This window comes from Palaemon carinicauda, chromosome 33 (genome assembly GCF_036898095.1).
Source record: "Palaemon carinicauda isolate YSFRI2023 chromosome 33, ASM3689809v2, whole genome shotgun sequence".
Taxonomy (NCBI): domain Eukaryota; kingdom Metazoa; phylum Arthropoda; class Malacostraca; order Decapoda; family Palaemonidae; genus Palaemon; species Palaemon carinicauda.
The window spans coordinates 26,622,993-26,639,842 of NC_090757.1; positions in this window are offsets into that span (position 1 = coordinate 26,622,993).

Sequence of the window (16,850 nt, forward strand, 5' to 3'; positions counted from 1 at the left end):
ACCAGCAGAGTTGACTTGTTTTGACGTTGAGCGTCAAGCACCGCAGTCAAGAGTTGTTTTGACTGCTCAGTCTAAGCAGTCAAGGCAGTCTCGAGTTGACGTCGAACGTCCTCCCGCACCTGTTGTTGTTACTGGTCAGTCCTTTAAGCAGTTACATGACATAGCGTCCTTGACTGCTACTGATTGCTCCTTTGCGTGTGGACTCTGCTTGTCAAGCATTGCCACCACGGCAGGTCTCTCCCTTGCTTGAGACTCGGCTATTGTCGGACAAGGTTCCTTCAGATGAGGAAGTTACTGATCCCCCTCCTACTGATATTCCCTTGAGGACTCTGTCAGACGGAGAGGAGCCTAAAGCTGCTCAGCCCTCTATGGACTTTAAATAAATCATGCTGATTTTTAAGGATCTTTGTCCGGATCTTTTTGTAACTGCTGCTCCTCGTTCGCCTAAGTGTCAGAGTTTACACTAGGCCTAGCTACTTCGAAGCCGTTGTTTTATAAGCTAGTGCTCTCTCGCTCTTCTAAGAGAGCTTTACGTTTGCTAAGCGACTGGTTAATCACCAGGAGGAGTTTGGGGGAGACAGCCTTTGCTTTCCCTACTTTTAAGCTGGCTTATAGAGCGAGAGTCTGATATGACACGGGAGAAGTTCTCGGCTTGGGAGTTCCTGCCTCTGCCCAGATAGACTTCTCAAACCTCATAGACTCTCCCTGGCGCCTGGCCATGAGACGCTCCAAGATTTTATGGTCGGCTTCAGAGCTAGACCATCTCCTGTTAGGAGTTTTTTTCGAGCGTTTGAAGTTTTGCTGTACAATTATGTCATGCATAAACAAGGCTTTCAGGGATGGCTCCAATGATCTGACAGCCACGTTCTCTGCAGGAACAAGTCCCTCAGGGATGGCTCCAATGATCTGGTAGCCATGTTCACTGCAGGAGTACGTAAGAGGCAAGTGCGCTCAATGTGTTCATTGTCAAGACAAACTTCACGATGAAGTCTACCAGGCTGTCTTGACAGCATTAATGGAAGGCGACTGGATGGTCTCTCTCGACCTTCAGGAGGCATACTTCCACATTCCTATACACCCGGATTCCCAACCGTTTCTGAGGTTTGTTTACAGGAATGTAGGGTACCAGTTTCGAGCCCTGTGCTTTGGCCTCAGTCCTGCTCCTCTCGTGTTTACGAGGCTCATGAGGAATGTGGCAAAATCCCTCTATCTATCGGGGATCCGAGCCTCCCTGTACTTGGACGACTGGCTTCTCAGAGCATCGTCCAGTCTTCGCTGTCTGCAGGATCTACATTGGACGTTGAGTCTGGCCAGGGAGTTGGGACTTTTGGTCAACCTAAAATTCCCAACTGATCCCATCCCAGATTATTCTATATTTGGGGATGGAGATTCGCAGTCCAGTTTTTTCGGGCTTTTCCGTCTGCCACCCGAATAGAACAAGCCCTGCTCGAAGTCTAACTAATGCTGAAAAGAGAACGTTTGTTCAGTCAGGAGTTGGAACAGTCTCGTAGGGACTCTCTCATCCCTGGAGCAGTTTGTCTCACTAGGGAGACTACACCTTCTGCCTCTCCCGTTCCATCTAGCCTCTCACTGGAACTAGGACAAGACGTTAGAGACGGTATCATTCCCAGTCTCCGAACCAGTAAAGGCATGCCTTAAATGGTGGGACAGCAATATCAGTCTGAGAGAGGGACTATCCCTAGCAGTCAAGAACCCAAACCACGTGTTGTTCTCAGACGCGTCGGATTTGGGTTGGGGTGCGACCCTGGACGGTTGGGAATGCTCGGGTCTGTGGACCTCAAGACAACACTACAGCTTTGGCGTACATCTCCAAGCAAGGAGGCACACACTCCTTCACGCTGCTCGAGATCGCAAGGGACCTTCTCTTATGGTCAAGAAATCGAGGCATCTCCCTGTTGACGAGATTCATCCAGGGGGACTTGAACGTCTTGGCAGACTGTCTCAGTCGGAGGGGTCAGTTGATATCCACGGAATGGACCCTCCACAAGGACGTGGGCAAGAGTCTTTGGGCTACTTGGGGTCAACCCACCATAGACCTCTTTGCCTCCTCGTTGACCAAAAGGTTACCAATCTATTGCTCTCCAGTCCTCGATACAGAAGCAATCCACATAGACGCGTTTCTACTGGATTGGTCTCTTCTGGACTTATATGCATTCCCACCATACAAGATAGTCAACAAGGTACTGCAGAAGTTCGCCTCTCACGAAGGGACAAGGTTGACGTTGGTTGCTACCCTCTGGCCCGCGAGAGAGTGGTTCACCGAGGCACTTCAATGGCTGGTAGACTTTCCAAGAAGTCTTCCTCTAAGGGTAGATCTGTTACGTCAGCCCCACGTAAAGAATGTCCATCAAAGCCTCCCCGCTCTTCGTCTGACTTCCATCAGTCTATCGAAAGGCTCTCAAGAGCTCGAGGCTTTTCGAAGGAGGCAGCCAGTGCGATTGCAAGAGCGAGGAGAGCTTCTACCATTAGAGTATACCAGTCGAAGTGGGAAGTCTTTCGAGACTGGTGCAAGTCAGCATCTGTGTCCTCGTCCAGTACCTCTGTAGCCCAAATCGCAGATTTTCTTTTACATCTGAGAAAGGTTCGCTCCCTTTCAGCTCCCACGATTAAGGGCTACAGGAGCATGTTGGCTTCGGTCTTTCGACGTAGAGGCTTAGATCTTTCCAACAATAAAGATCTCCAAGATCTCCTTAAGTCTTTCGAGACCTCTAAGGAACGTCGTTTGGCAACTCCTGGATGGAACTTAGACGTGGTCCTAAGGTTCCTCATGTCAGACAGGTTTGAGCCATTACATTCAGCCTCCCTGAAGGATATCACCCTCAAGGCACTTTTCCTAGTGTGCTTGGCTTCGGCTACAAGGGTCAGTGAACTTCATTCCTTCAGTAAGAACATCGGCTTTTCTACAGAAAAATCCACTTGTTCACTTCAACTTGGTTTCCTGGCCAAAAATGAACTGCCTTCTCGTCCTTGGCCTAAATCTTTTGATATTCCTTGCTTATCAGAGATCGTAGGCAACGAACTGGAAAGAGTATTATGTCCTGTTAGAGCTCTTAAGTTCTATTTAGCTCGTACTAAGTCATTACGAGGTAAATCTGAGGCATTATGGTGCTCAGTTAAGAAACCATCATTGCCTATGTCAAAGAATGCTTTGTCATATTTTATCAGATTTTTAATACGAGAAGCTCATTCTCACTTGAATGAGAAAGACCGATGTTTGCTTAAGGTTAAGACGCACGAAGTTAGAGCTATAGCAACCTCCGTGGCCTTCAAGCAAAATAAATCTCTGCAAAGTATTATGGACGCGACATTTTGGAGAAACAAGTCAGTGTTCGCGTTATTTTACTTAAAAGATGTCCAGACTCTTTACGAGGACTGCTACACACTGGGTCCATTCGTTGCAGCGAGTGCAGTAGTGGGTGAGGGTTCTACCACTACATTACCCTAATTCCAATATCCTTTTTAATCTGTCTCTTGAAATGTTTTTAATGTTGTTTTTTGGGTTGTACGGAAGGCTAAGAAGTCTTTCGCATCCTGGTTGATTTGGCGGGTGGTCAAAGTCATTTCTTGAGAGCGCCCAGATTAGGGGTTTGATGAGGTCCTGTTGTATGGGTTGCAGCCCTTAATACTTCAGCTCCTGGGAGTCTTTCAGCATCCTAAGAGGATCGCTGGGCTTCGTGAGGAAGACATACTAATAAGGCAGAGTAATCGTCTAAGTCAACTTCCTTACCATGTACCTTTATATATTTGGGTTTTGTTATGATATAACTGTCAAAAACTCTAAGCATATACGCTGTAAACTTAATTAATTCTGGTCTCTACCCACCATCATGGGTGTGAATCAGCTATTATATATTCACCGGCTAAGTTAAATATTTAAAAATGATATTTTAATTATAAAATAAATTTTTGAATATACTTACCCGGTGAATATATAAATTAAAGGCCCCCCCTTCCTCCCCGATGGAGACCCAGCGGGATGAGAAAAATTGGGTCTGTTTACATGTATATGCGGTATCTGGCCGATAGTTGGTGCTAGTGGGCACACCCGCAACCTTCATAGCGATCGCTCGCGAGTTTTTGTGTGTTTTTCTGTCGAGCCGCCGGAAGCTCAGCTATTATATATTCACCGGGTAAGTATATTCAAACATTTATTTTATAATTAAAATATCATTTTATCATAATTTTATTATAAATGAAGCTCCATTTGCTCAATATCTTGCTTCTTATGGCTCCTGTCAGGCAAGGCGGCCGCTCCTCCATCCACACCACTCTCTCTCTTTGCGTCACTACTGAAATTACCCACTTCTGAACTCTTAATAGAGCGAATTATCTTCTTCCTTATGTTAGCAAGATGTTAAAATTGTCTATTCCTCTTTGAAATGATAGAATTCTTGCGGAAAACGAGAAAATCAAACGTAAAAATGAGTGAATGTCAGAGGGCGTTCAAAGTTTTTCTTTGTAATTTTACAAAGACAATATTAATAAATCCTGATTTTTATGAATTTTATGTTCATTTTGAATAGTAATAAACAAATACAAAGTTATTTATCATACTGTAGTTTAATCATAAATGAAGATCAATTTGCTCAATATCTTGCTTCTTTTGGCTCCTCTCAGGCAAGTTGACCGCTCCTCTCTCTCTCTCTCTCTCTCTCTCTCTCTCTCTCTCTCTCTCTCTCTCTCTCTCTCTCTCTCTCTCTCTCTCTGTCACTGCTGATATTACCCACTTCTGAACTCTTAATAGAGTGAATTATCTTTTTCCTTATGATAGCAAGATGTTGAAAATGTCTTTTCCTCTTAGAAATGATAAAATGGTTGCGGAAAACGAGAAAAATAAACGTAAAAATGAGTGAATGTCAGAGGTCAAACTCAAACATGTACTCTCTATGAGGTTTGTGGTAGGACTGAAAGGCAAATGGTGTAATTTACCACGTAATACATCGTCTTGTGACTCATTTACCATGTAAAACGTCATCTTGTGACTTGTGGAAACTATACAGATGCCATTTTTCACAATTTATTTTACATTAAAATGTAGTAATTATCAAAATTTACTTTAACAGAAAACATACTGCCTTTTCTTGTAGGGAACATTGTTTTTGATTTATTGAGTTACATTTACTAATTACCCTGTAACTATGAAAGTAAAAGGAATTTTGACAAAATATGTATACGCATTCTCCATTGCCATATGAAGCTTAGTGAATTTTTTTCAGGATTTTGTGTTTTTCTTCCTATACCCCCATATATTGGCATTCTGGCCAGGCCCCTTAAAGGCTTAAGGTTTAATGGCCACTCATGAACGGTAGAGGCAAGGACAGAGACATTGCTCTATCAAACAGGACAATGCCCTAGAGACTGACCATATATGCATATGATCAGCTCTCAAGCCCCCCACCCCACCCAAGCTAGGACCAAGGAGAGCCAGGCAATGGCTGCTGATGACTCGGCAGATATACATGTAGGCTCCCCCAAACCCCCCACCCTTAGCTCACAAGGATAGTGAGGTTGTAGCGACCAAAGGAACTAATGAATTTGAGCGGGACTTGAACCCCAGTCTGGAGATCATCAGTCTTGGACATTACCACATCCTGTGGACCTATTTGCAACGTCCCTCATCCAGAAACTCCTGGTTAACTATTCCCCAGTACCAGATCCCCAGATGTTCTGACAAGACACCTTCCAACTCACAGAGGTCAATATAGACGTCGATATGTCCTTTCCCCCTGCTGCCTAGTAAGGAAGAGCTGAACAAAGTACGGACATGGCAAGACCTTTAGATGACTCTATGGCTCCAATGTGGCAAAATGCAGAATGGTTCTCGGACCTTCTACATCATGCTCACAAAGGCACCAAGGGAATTCCCTTCACTTCCCATGCTACTCAAACAACCACATGCTCAGATCCTCCACAGGAGCATAACATCACAATGTCTTCACACTTGGAGGTTATCCAGTAACTCCTCACTGCACGACGCTTTTCACAACCAGTATCAAGGAGAATGTCGAGATACATCCGAGTTATTCACCGTGGTCTGCCAAGTGAAGTAGAATGTCCTCTGTGGTTGGTGTCATGGTACGGGTATTCCTCCACTCATTGCTACTATTCCAACTTAGCGGAGTTCTTGTTATACCTCAGGGAGGAAAATCTGTTCACTGTTGGCGGTAAAAGGCTATCGCTCAGCCTTGAGCCTCGCTTTTAAACTGAATTGAATTGACATTTCCTCCTCGACGGAATTATCCTCCCTCGTGTAGTTTCGAGTGATCTTGCCCACGGTTGAAAGACAGACCACCCCCATGGAATGTAGTACGAGTACTACAGTCCCTGAAAGGAGCTCCTTATGAACCTGTTAGTTAGGCCTCAGACCGTAACCTGACACTAAAGACTTTGTTCCTCCTAGCCCTGGCCTCTGCAAAGAGAGTCGGTGAGCTACATGGTCTGTCCTACGACATTACCAATTCAAGTGATGAGGGCAAGTGACACTCAACTTCATCCCTGAGTTTATGGCAAAGACTCAAAATCTGGCTGTAGCGGATCCTAGATTCGGGCCCTTCCGGATTGATGGTCTCCCTATTGTAACAAATGATCCAGATCAACTGTTATTCTGCCCTGTAAGGGCACTGATAAAGTATCTTAAATGAAATATGCGAGCTCGATCACAGATCAATATGCTGTTCGTCAGCACAGACATAGTTAAGAAGAGGGTGACAAAGAACTTGATAATATCTTCCTGGATCAGGAAAGTCCTCAAAAGAGTCCTCCAAAAGGACACTCCTTCTATTGACTGTATATCCAGAGCTCATGACGTCGGGCATAAGCACGTCCCTGGTGTTCAAAAAGAACTTTAATGTGACGCAGGTCCTCCCATTACCTGCAAGACGTAACCCACAACAGTATTGACACATTCTCTATAGGTCATGTGGTGGATGCATAAAATGTGATCAGTAACACCTCAGCTCCCTAGTAGGATAAGTAGCAGTTGGTGGAGGGCAGATGTTACTCGGCTGCAAGTAGAGTATGATGGGCAAAGGAATGGTCTTTCACCTTTCATTTTCCCCCTCTCTTGGAGCTTCAGCAAACCGAGGAACTCTACAAGCTGACCACCTCTGACTATAAGTGGGAATCATCGTCCCTTGTGTATCCTAATTTATGCATGTATATTGTTATGTCTCCATTTACCCAGCGAGGTGGGAAGTCAGGTAACGTTAGTGTAAGGAAAGTATAGTTTTAGGTGAGGTCTTACATTGACGAGTCACATTGGTTAGTTGTTACACCTTTGCACAATTCCTCAGGCAGTTATCTCTTTGGGAGGTGGGGAGTCTGGTAATGTCCAGGTAAGGAAAGCATAGTTTCAGTTGAAGTCTTACATTGACGAGTCATATTCCTTAGTTGTCACACCTTCACACAATTGCTGATGCCGTTATCTCTTTCGGAGTTAGAGAGATGATAAGGTGTGCTCTTCCACAGTTCTCATGAAGTACTGTATAAGAGTCACATCCCGGGTCATGACCAGCCAGTTGGTTTTTGACTTCCACTCACCCAAGCATGAGTCTCCATAGTAAAGAGCTGAAAGGTTTGTACTGTAATTGGTGCCGGAATACCTTACAAACCTAGCCTGCTGTCACCTACCCCCAGGAATTCCTGTCTGCAATTGCATAGCGGCTTGTGTTGGCTACGGTGCTACCTCCCTCTACTCCTCGCTAACCAGTAGAGGGGAGTAACACCTCGCTAAACGTTTTATGGCTAGTTTCAGCTGTCGTCGAAATGTATCTTCATAGTAAAGAGCTTCAGGTTTGTATGGTTAGGAAAAATACAAATTACTTCCAAATTGAAGTACACCTTAACCCTCTGTTATCACTCCTAATTGGTACCGCCATTGCTGTGCTGTAGCAGAAAATGCAATAGTTAAACTGGGTAATATTTTTTATTGATACCCCAACCTCAAATTTTACCCTATTTTTACCTCATTTTAATAAAATTACTTCAATTACAAACCACTACCATATATTTCCGAGTGTAAGACGACCCTTAAATCCTAAAATTCACCCCCTAAAAATGGGGCGGGCGGTCGTCTTATACAAGCGATATGAAGATCACACCTTCAAATCCAAGTGATGCTTATTGATAGGCTAACCTAGGCCTCAGTACAATAACGGAAAATAAAGGTAACCAAACCATATTTACCTTTTCATAATTTTGGCGTAAGTTCTCGATAAATAACCTATTTGAGGAAATATTCTATAATAACAATGAAATCAACTGCTATTATTTTAGAGTCTAGTTGACAAAATGTAAACTTTGTTATGGTTGCATTCTTAGCAACTTTTATCTTTTTTTTTTTTTTTTAGCCTTTCGATGAATTTAATTGCATCATGAATAACGATAGTTCAGTACTGTCCCGAATTATGCTTGTTCGAATTGTGCGATTACCCATTTATGAGGTTGCTAGTTTTCAAAAATAAATTTTCTGTATTTGCGGAGCTATTCAAAGTCTGCGAGTCAAGCGCTGCAAAACGTATCAAGTCTATTATAGGCATTCCAAGTACTGTACATTGGTATGCATAGGTACGATGACATAATGAATGCAACCTAACTATATTTACCTCACATTTTAATGACTTGTTTTATGAATAGAACTTACCTGGCAGTTATATATACAGGTATATAGCTTAGTCTCTGACGTTCGGCGGAATTTTTCAAAAATCGCGGCAACCGCCGTGTGGTGGTTGTGCTGTTAGGTGGTTAACAACCCTTACAGGGTGGTACTTGGAATCATTCCCGTTTTCTGTTCCTCAGATCATCTCTGCCTTATGGATCGACAACATCGTTGGTCCGCCATTAGGGTTTTTCGTTTCGCTTTCCCTGTGTCGCTGTTCCGGACTTCTTTTTGGTAAAGTACATTGATTTGGGGATTTGGCAATCGTGTTTCTGTTTATTCTGATATTTTTTGGTTTTGTTTAATATGAGTGAGAAACTTCATTTTCGTGTGTGTGCGAATGAGGAATGCAAGGTGAGGTTACCGAAAGTTTCGGTAGACCCTCACACGGTTTGTTTGGTTTGCTGGGGTTTTGATTGTGCACTGGATAATAGGTGCAAAGAATGTGAGATTTTGAATGAGAAAGATTGGTTAGCTATGGAGCGCTATGTGCGCAAATTAGAGCTAGATAAAGTAAGGAGAGCTTCTAGATCTAAATCTAAGTCTACTAGTGAACCTAGTCTAGATATTTCCATTGAACCTTAAATTAATTCCTCTTTGGAAGTTGATCCTTCCCCTGAGGTATTAACTCCTGCCCCTTCTACAGGATCTGTATCTGCGGATGACCCTCGGTACGCCAGGATGGCGGCCGAGTTGAAGGCTATTAAAGATCAACTTGCGGCCTTAAAAGGTAAGAGTGAGAGTGAAGTTAGTGCTTGTGAAAGTGCAGTGGAGGTGGCGACTGATCTAACCTGTCATTACCCTAGGTCTAGACCTCCACCAAGCTCCCAGGACCAAGGGAGAAGGTACGTCGACGACTGAAAGGGCGTGAGATGTACGTATCCTCGGTCAGCCGTCGCCTCGGACAGTCCTATGGCTTTTTCCCAGGCTGCTCTCGACCACCACGGAAAAGGTGTGTCGGATGTGATGGTGTCTTCCCCGAACCCCTCTCCCAGACGCAAATGGCAGTATGAGGCTTCGAGACCGACTAAGAGGAGGCGGAACTGAAATGAACAGTCTCGTTCTCACTCCTCCCGGTTCTAGTAGCCACGAACCTTGTCCTTCGGAGGACGATTTGGATACCGTTCCTGTAAAGAGGACGAAACCAAGGGACGAAAGTCAAGAAAGACCAGCGAAAGATAATTCTCCTTCTACTAGCGCTACTCGACAGCCGTTTCCTTCGGAACCGCAGGATCCAGCAGCAGTCGCGAAATCGTTTATGACAGTTATGCAAGAGCAACTTTTCTCTTTAGTGCAAGCTTTTAGCCGCCCTCCCTCCCAGTCGGACAGACGTAAGGACGACTCGTTACATTTCAAGAAATCAGCTTCTAAGAGGGAACGGAGTTCCTCTCCAAGGGAACCTCAGCGCGCTTCGTCAAAGGTACGACACCGCGCTTCTTCCTCGTCTGCTCGCCTCCAGGACTCTAGCGATATGCGACGTCAGGACGATTCCGTCTCACTCTCGGCGCCAGGACAATTCTGCCTCTCGCTCTCGGCGCCAGGACAATTCCAGCCTGCTTCTCCAGGATGATGCCTCTTCTCGTCGCCAGGTCGATTGCAGCTCTCGGCGCAAGGACGCTTCCTTCTCTCGGCGCCAGGACGCATCCGCCTACCGTCTCAAGGACTCTTCTAGCGCTCGGCGCCAGGACGCTTCCGACTCATGGCGCCAGGACGACACCAGCGCTCGGTGCCAGGACGCAAGCGGTTCTCGGTGTCAGGCTGCTTGCAGCCCTCTTCTACAGGACGCATCCTACGATTTTCCTCTTTCGGATTCAGGTGAACCTTCTACCCGAACGAAAGCTGTAGTAGAGGTGAGACGGGATCTTGATGATGTCTCACAGGACGAAGACAAGCCTGCGGACGCGGCTAGCGACTACAAGGTTCTCTCTCGCTACCCTCCTTGAACTGTATGGGGAGGAGTTTCAACCTTCTGCTCCTCGTTCTCCTCAGTCACAGTTTAGCAGGAAGAAGGCCAAGAAACAGTCTGCCTTCATCAAGATGAAGCTCTCTATTTCTGCTAAGAAGGCTCTTGCTAAAGTGGACGAATGGATGAAGGAGCGTAGACAAGCGGTTAAGACCACCTTCTCTTTTCCACCAGCTCGTCTTGCTTTGAAGGCTGCCATGTGGTACGAGACTGGAGAATCTCTGGGTCGGGGAGTTCCTGCCTTCTCTGGTATTGTGGACACTACCAGAAGGCATGCCCTTAACTCGGCTAAGGTTATGTGGTCAATGTCTGAACTTGATCACCTCGTCAAAGGGATTTTCAGAGCGTTTGAGGTTTTTAGTTTTTTGGACTGGTCTCTAGGGACTCTGGCCAGGAAGACAGAGCAAATGGAGGGAACACAAGACCTGACGAGTATCTTGTCATGCATGGATAAAGCTCTGAGGGATGGAACTAATGAGTTGGCTTCCCTTTTTTCAGCAGGAGTCTTGAAGAAGAGGGCCCTGTTATGTTCCTTTGCTTCGAGATCTGTGACTGTTGCGCAGAAGTCTGAACTCCTTTACGCTCCCCTTTTACAACATCTCTTTCCTGAGGCCCTTGTCAGAGATATTACGCTTTCTCTTGCGCAAAAGGCCACTCAAGACCTCTTATCGTGCTCGGCTCGGAAACCTTTGCCAGTCACTCCTTCATCTCTGAAGAGAGAGGAGACAAAATTCCAACAGCCCTTTCGAGGTAGGGCTCCTTTGAGATCAGACTTCAGAGGAAGAAGGCAGGAGTCAGGAGGAAGGATGAAAAGAGGTTCGTTTAGATCCCGCTCCAAGAAATTAAGTGCAAATCCTCCAGACAACGATAGGGGCAAGACTGTCACTTTTTTGTCAGGCTTGGAAGAAAAGAGGGGCGGACACCTGGTCCCTCTCGGTCATCAAGGAAGGATACAAGATCCCCCTTTTGAAGAAGCCTCCTCTTTCAAATACAGTACTCCTCTAGCCTTAGTGGCTCAGTACGCAGATGCGGTGAAACAAAAGGCCCTTCTGGATCTGGTCGACCAGATGCTGGACAAGGGAGCGATAGAACCAGTTCTGGAGCTATCCTCCCCAGGTTTCTACAATCGCCTGTTTCTGGTACCCAAGAACTCAGGTGGATGGAGACCCGTCCTGGATGTCAGCTCGCTGAACGTCTTCGTGGAAAAGACGAAATTTACCATGGAGACGACTCAGTCTGTGCTGGCAGCAGTACGTCCAGGGGACTGGATTGTGTCTTGATTTACAGGACGCTTATTTTCACGTCCCCATCTATCCGACTTCAAGGAAATACCCGAGATTTATGATCCAGGGCAAGTGCTTCCAGTTCAAGGCACCTTTTTTCCTTCCCCATTCCAGCAGAAGTCAAGGATCATCTGATGTGGTGGCTGGATCCAGCTTTGTTAGGAGAAGGGATCTCCCTGTACAAGAAGAACCCAGACCTAGTGTTGTTCTCAGACGCGTCGGAGTCAGGATGGGGAGCAACACTAGGAAGCAAGGAGGTTTCAGGCTCTTGGGAAAAGAGTCAGATCGGATGGCACATCAGCAGAAAAGAGTTGATGGCCATTATGTTAGGGCTAAAGGCCTTCAAAGACTTGGTGTCAGGGAAGATAGTGGAGGTCAACTCGGACAACACCACGGCTCTAGCTTACATCAGGAAACAAGGGGGGGGACTCACTTTCTGTCTCTGTTCGATACAGCGAGGGAGCTCCTTCTATGGTCGAAGGAAAACAAGATAGAACTGTTAACAAGATTTGTACAGGGACAGAGAAATGTAAGAGCAGACATGCTCAGCAGGAAAGGGCAAGTTCTTCCCACAGAATGGACCTTCAACCAGCAGGTCTGTCAGAGTCTCTGGAAATTGTGGGGGAGACCTTTAATAAACCTTTTCGCCTCCAACCAGAACAAGAGGATCACCAACTACTGCTCCCTAGTCCCGGACAAGGAGGCAATAGCGGTAGACGCCTTTATGATGGATTGGACGGGAATGGACACATATGCGTTTCCCCCGTTCAAGATCATCAATCTGGTCGTCAGGAAATTCGCTCTCCTCGAATCAGGACGAATGATCGTAGTAGCTCTATTCTGGCCAACAAGAGAATGGTTCACGGAAGTGGTGGACATGTTGGTGGACTTCCCAAGAAGCCTTCCTGCAAGTCCAAAGCTTCTTAAACAACCCCACTTCAAGAGGTATCATCAAAACCCCCTCGCTCTCAAACTGACTGCCTTCAGACTATCGAGAAGCTTGTCAGAGCGAGAGGATTTTCGGTGCAAGCTGCAAAAGCTATCGCCAGAGCGACGAGGGTCTCTTCACAAAGGGTCTACCTATCTAAGTGGGAGACTTTTAGAGCTTGGTGTAGGCAGCACAAAGTTTCCTCAACCACTACCTCTGTGAGTCAAATTGCAGATTTTTTGTTATCCCTCAGACAGGATGCTAAACTGGTAGTATCCACGATTAAAGGGTATAGGAGTATGCTCTCAGCTGTCTGTAGGCATAGAGGCTTAGATTTGTCTCAAAATAAAGACTTGCAAGACTTCGTGAAGTCTTTTGAGACAACTAAGCAGGTTCAGTCAAGGCCCCCATCTTGGAACCTGGATGTGGTTCTGAAGTTTCTATGCACCAAGAAGTTCGAACCCATTTCGCAAGCTTCTCTTAGAGATGCGACGAAGAAAACCCTCTTCCTGATGGCTCTAGCCACAGCTAAAAGGGTCAGCAAGATTCATGCTATTGAAAAACAAGTGGGCTTCAATCAGAATGGAGCAGTTTGTGCTTTGAGGATTGACTTCCTCTCCAAGAATGAGAACCCATCAAAACCCTGGTCGAGGACTTTTGAGGTCCCTAACCTCACTAATCTAGTGGGTTAAGAGTAGGAGAGGCTCCTCTGTCCAGTTAGAGCCCTTAAAGCTTATTTGTCTCACACTAAGAATGTGAGAGGCGCATCCAACTCCTTATGGTCCTCAGTGAAAGATCCGCTAAAACCCCTTTCAAAGAATGCTTTGTCTTTTTTCCTGAGGGAGATTATAAGAGAAGCTCACCTCTTGTGTGAGGAAGAGCACTTCGGCCTTTTGAAAGTACGGGCTCACGAAGTGAGAACTATTGCTACTTCGCTGGCATATCGTAAGAATATGTCAGTTAGGCAAATTATGGATGCAACGTTCTGGAGAAGCAACTCTGTGTTCGCCTCTCATTACCTCTGAGAGGTAAGTGTGGATTATGAAAGGTGTTATACCTTGGGCCCATACGTAGCTACGGCTTCTGTATTAGGCAAAGGAGTTACTACCTCCCCTCAACCTTAGCTTTTGTATACCTGTGTGTGGGTTGGTGTTTTTATGGTTTTCTGAGGACGTCGACTTGTGGTACAGTTCCCTCAGTCTAGATAGATAGTTTATATCTATGCTGCAAGGTTAGGTGGTTAGTTTTAGTAAGGTTGCAGTTTTTAATATAAGGGACGAAGGTAGTTCTGAAGTCTAGTCAAGTTGTTGGTCTCACCCCGTTGACAGACTCGATGGAGTTGTTTTCAGCATGACAGGTCCACGCCTGGCTGACACTCCTAAAGGAAAGCGACTCAAGAGGCAGGAACCTTTGAAGTCGACTATCTTAGCAGGTAAGGAATCAAGGTGTTTTTTCTCCTACAACTTTTTTGTTGTTTCCCCAATGATGTTTACTGTCTGTCACCCTCCTCCAAATGTGTGAATCAGCTATAAATATATAACTGCCAGTTAAGTTCTATTCATAAAAATGGAGTTTTTATGATAAAACAAAGTTTTATGAATACTTACCTGGCAGTTATATATATATTTTAAGGCCCACCCACCTCCCCTCAGGAGACAGGTCGGGCAAAGATGATTTGAGGAACAGAAAACAGAAATGATTCCAAGTACCACCCTGTAAGGGTTGTTAACCACCTAACCGCATAACCACCACACGGCGATTGCCGCGATTTTTGAAAAATTTTGCCAAACGTCAGAGACTAAGCTATATATATACTGTATATATATAACTGCCAGGTAAGTATTCATAAAACTGCTTGTTCCGTAACTGACATACAAACCACGCTATTTAATAGGGTATTACATTCGGCGTAGCTGAAATGACGAGCCATTAGAATTTTAACGAGGGTTTACTATCCCATCGCTAGTTAGCGGGGGTAGGGGAGGGTAGCTTGCTACCCCCCCCCCCCCCACACACACACACACACTTTGCTCTCGGCTCGGATGGTAGACGGACATGTCCTCTCTCATCCTTGCCTCTCTCTTGGCAGCCATTAATGCTTTTTTGCTTTTTCTTTGACAGGTTTGTGTGTGAAGTTGGCCTCTGCGATTATGCGCACTTGTCCTGGATTACCCGACTGCCCATGCGGTACATTCATGTCGGTGGTCGAGACAGACTCTCACACCCTTTGCCTTTACTGTAGAGGCCAACGGTGTGATAGTAATAATAAGTGTGGTGAGTGTAGGGAGTGGTCTACCTCCCAGTGGGAGAGGTTTTCTCAGCAACGTAAGAAGAAGTCCAGGCAGGATATTTCTCCTTCGAAGGTTTCTTTGAAGGGAGAAAATCCCAAGGACTCTTCTTCCATTGCCCAAACCTCCTCCGAAGCTCCTGCTCGATCGGTCTCTTTCGAGAGACCGTCGAGTGGTAGCGTAGACCGTAGTTCGGTTTTCCAAACTCGGGGTTCGAGAGATGGCGTTGCCTCCCTTAGTGAGGCAGCTCCACCTCTCCCCCGGGGGAGGATGTGTCACTAACCACTTTATTTCAGCTTTGGTCTTCCTTGGGGCTCGAGGGTTCGCCCTCCAAGGAAGCACTACTTGACATCATCCGATTGGGTGCCGCTGTCAAGCAATCGCCGGCTTTGGCAGAGGTTGATCCTATGTCAATTGTTGACGTTGTGGTGTCAGAGGTATCCACTGAGGTATCTCCTAATACCTCTGCCTCTTCACATCCCGCAGTAGCTGAAGGCTTAGTTTCTCCCGTTCCTGCTCAACCTACAAGGGAGAAACTAAGTCCAACAGTCTCTCCTGCCGGTGATTCTTCCCCTTGGGGAAGTTCACTTACAGAGACTCCTCTTCAGAGGACTGCAGAAGGTCAGCTTGCTGATCCAACGGCCTCCAAAGGGCGCATCCGTCGCAAGGCTCGCCTTCCTCTTCGCCAGAGAGGCCTTCCTTCACCTTTTAAATCGGTGAGGAGGTGCCTCTTTGGTTCGTCATCATCGTTGCAGTTTGCCGCAGAGGAGCCTCGTCAGCATTCTCCGACTGTTCCTGCTATGGTCCTGGACCCCTCAGCGGATCGTTCGCGGTGGAAGGTCATCCTTTCAAAGGGCACGCCGACCTTCCACCCGACAGACCTGCTGACCTGTTGTCGCCGTTCCTGGAAGCTGATGCGTTTTACTCGCCTACAAAACCTGACTACCATGCTCGTCAGGCACCGATCCCTATTACTGGGCAACAAGGGCGTACGCGCCATCGCGCGCATACCTCCCCTACGCACCGTGATGGTCATGCGCGCCAACGGTCTCCTGTGCGCAAGGCTTTACCTGAGGTAGCGCGCCATCAACCTCCTGCGCGCCAGCAACCCCCTTAGCGCCAGCGCGCTCCTACGCATCAGCACTTGCCAACGCTGCAGCGCTCTCCTGCTTGCCAGTGCTCTCCTACACGTCAGCGCTCTCCTATGCGTCAACGATCTCCTGCGCGCCAGTGCCCACGTGCATCCATCTCTTGCGCGCCCACAATCTGTGGATCTGGGAGCTGTAGGGAAGTCAAAGACTTTGCCTACACACCAGCGCTCACCAACGCACCGCCTGCTGTCTCCAGCGCGCCATCCCTTGCCATCGCGCAATCGCGCGTTCACCTGCTCGCGCCCAAGAGGATACGCGCGTGCGCGCGCCCATCCTCTCCTACAGTTATGCGCCGGCATTCTAACGCGCGCCCGCGCACACAGGCTCCGACTGCGCGCCCGCGTACAAGGGATATCTCTCCTGTGCGCGCGCCCTACGACATCTTCTAGGGCGCGCGAACTCTTGCCCGCACGCCCACGCGTACTACATCCTGATCCTGTGCGCCCACGCGCGCGCACAATCAGTGTCCTGAGAGCCCACAGTCTCCTGCTCGCCCACCCTCGCGCCAGCAGTCTCTCGCGCGCGACCCCGGGAATTCCCCATCGCGCGAGCGCCAACAC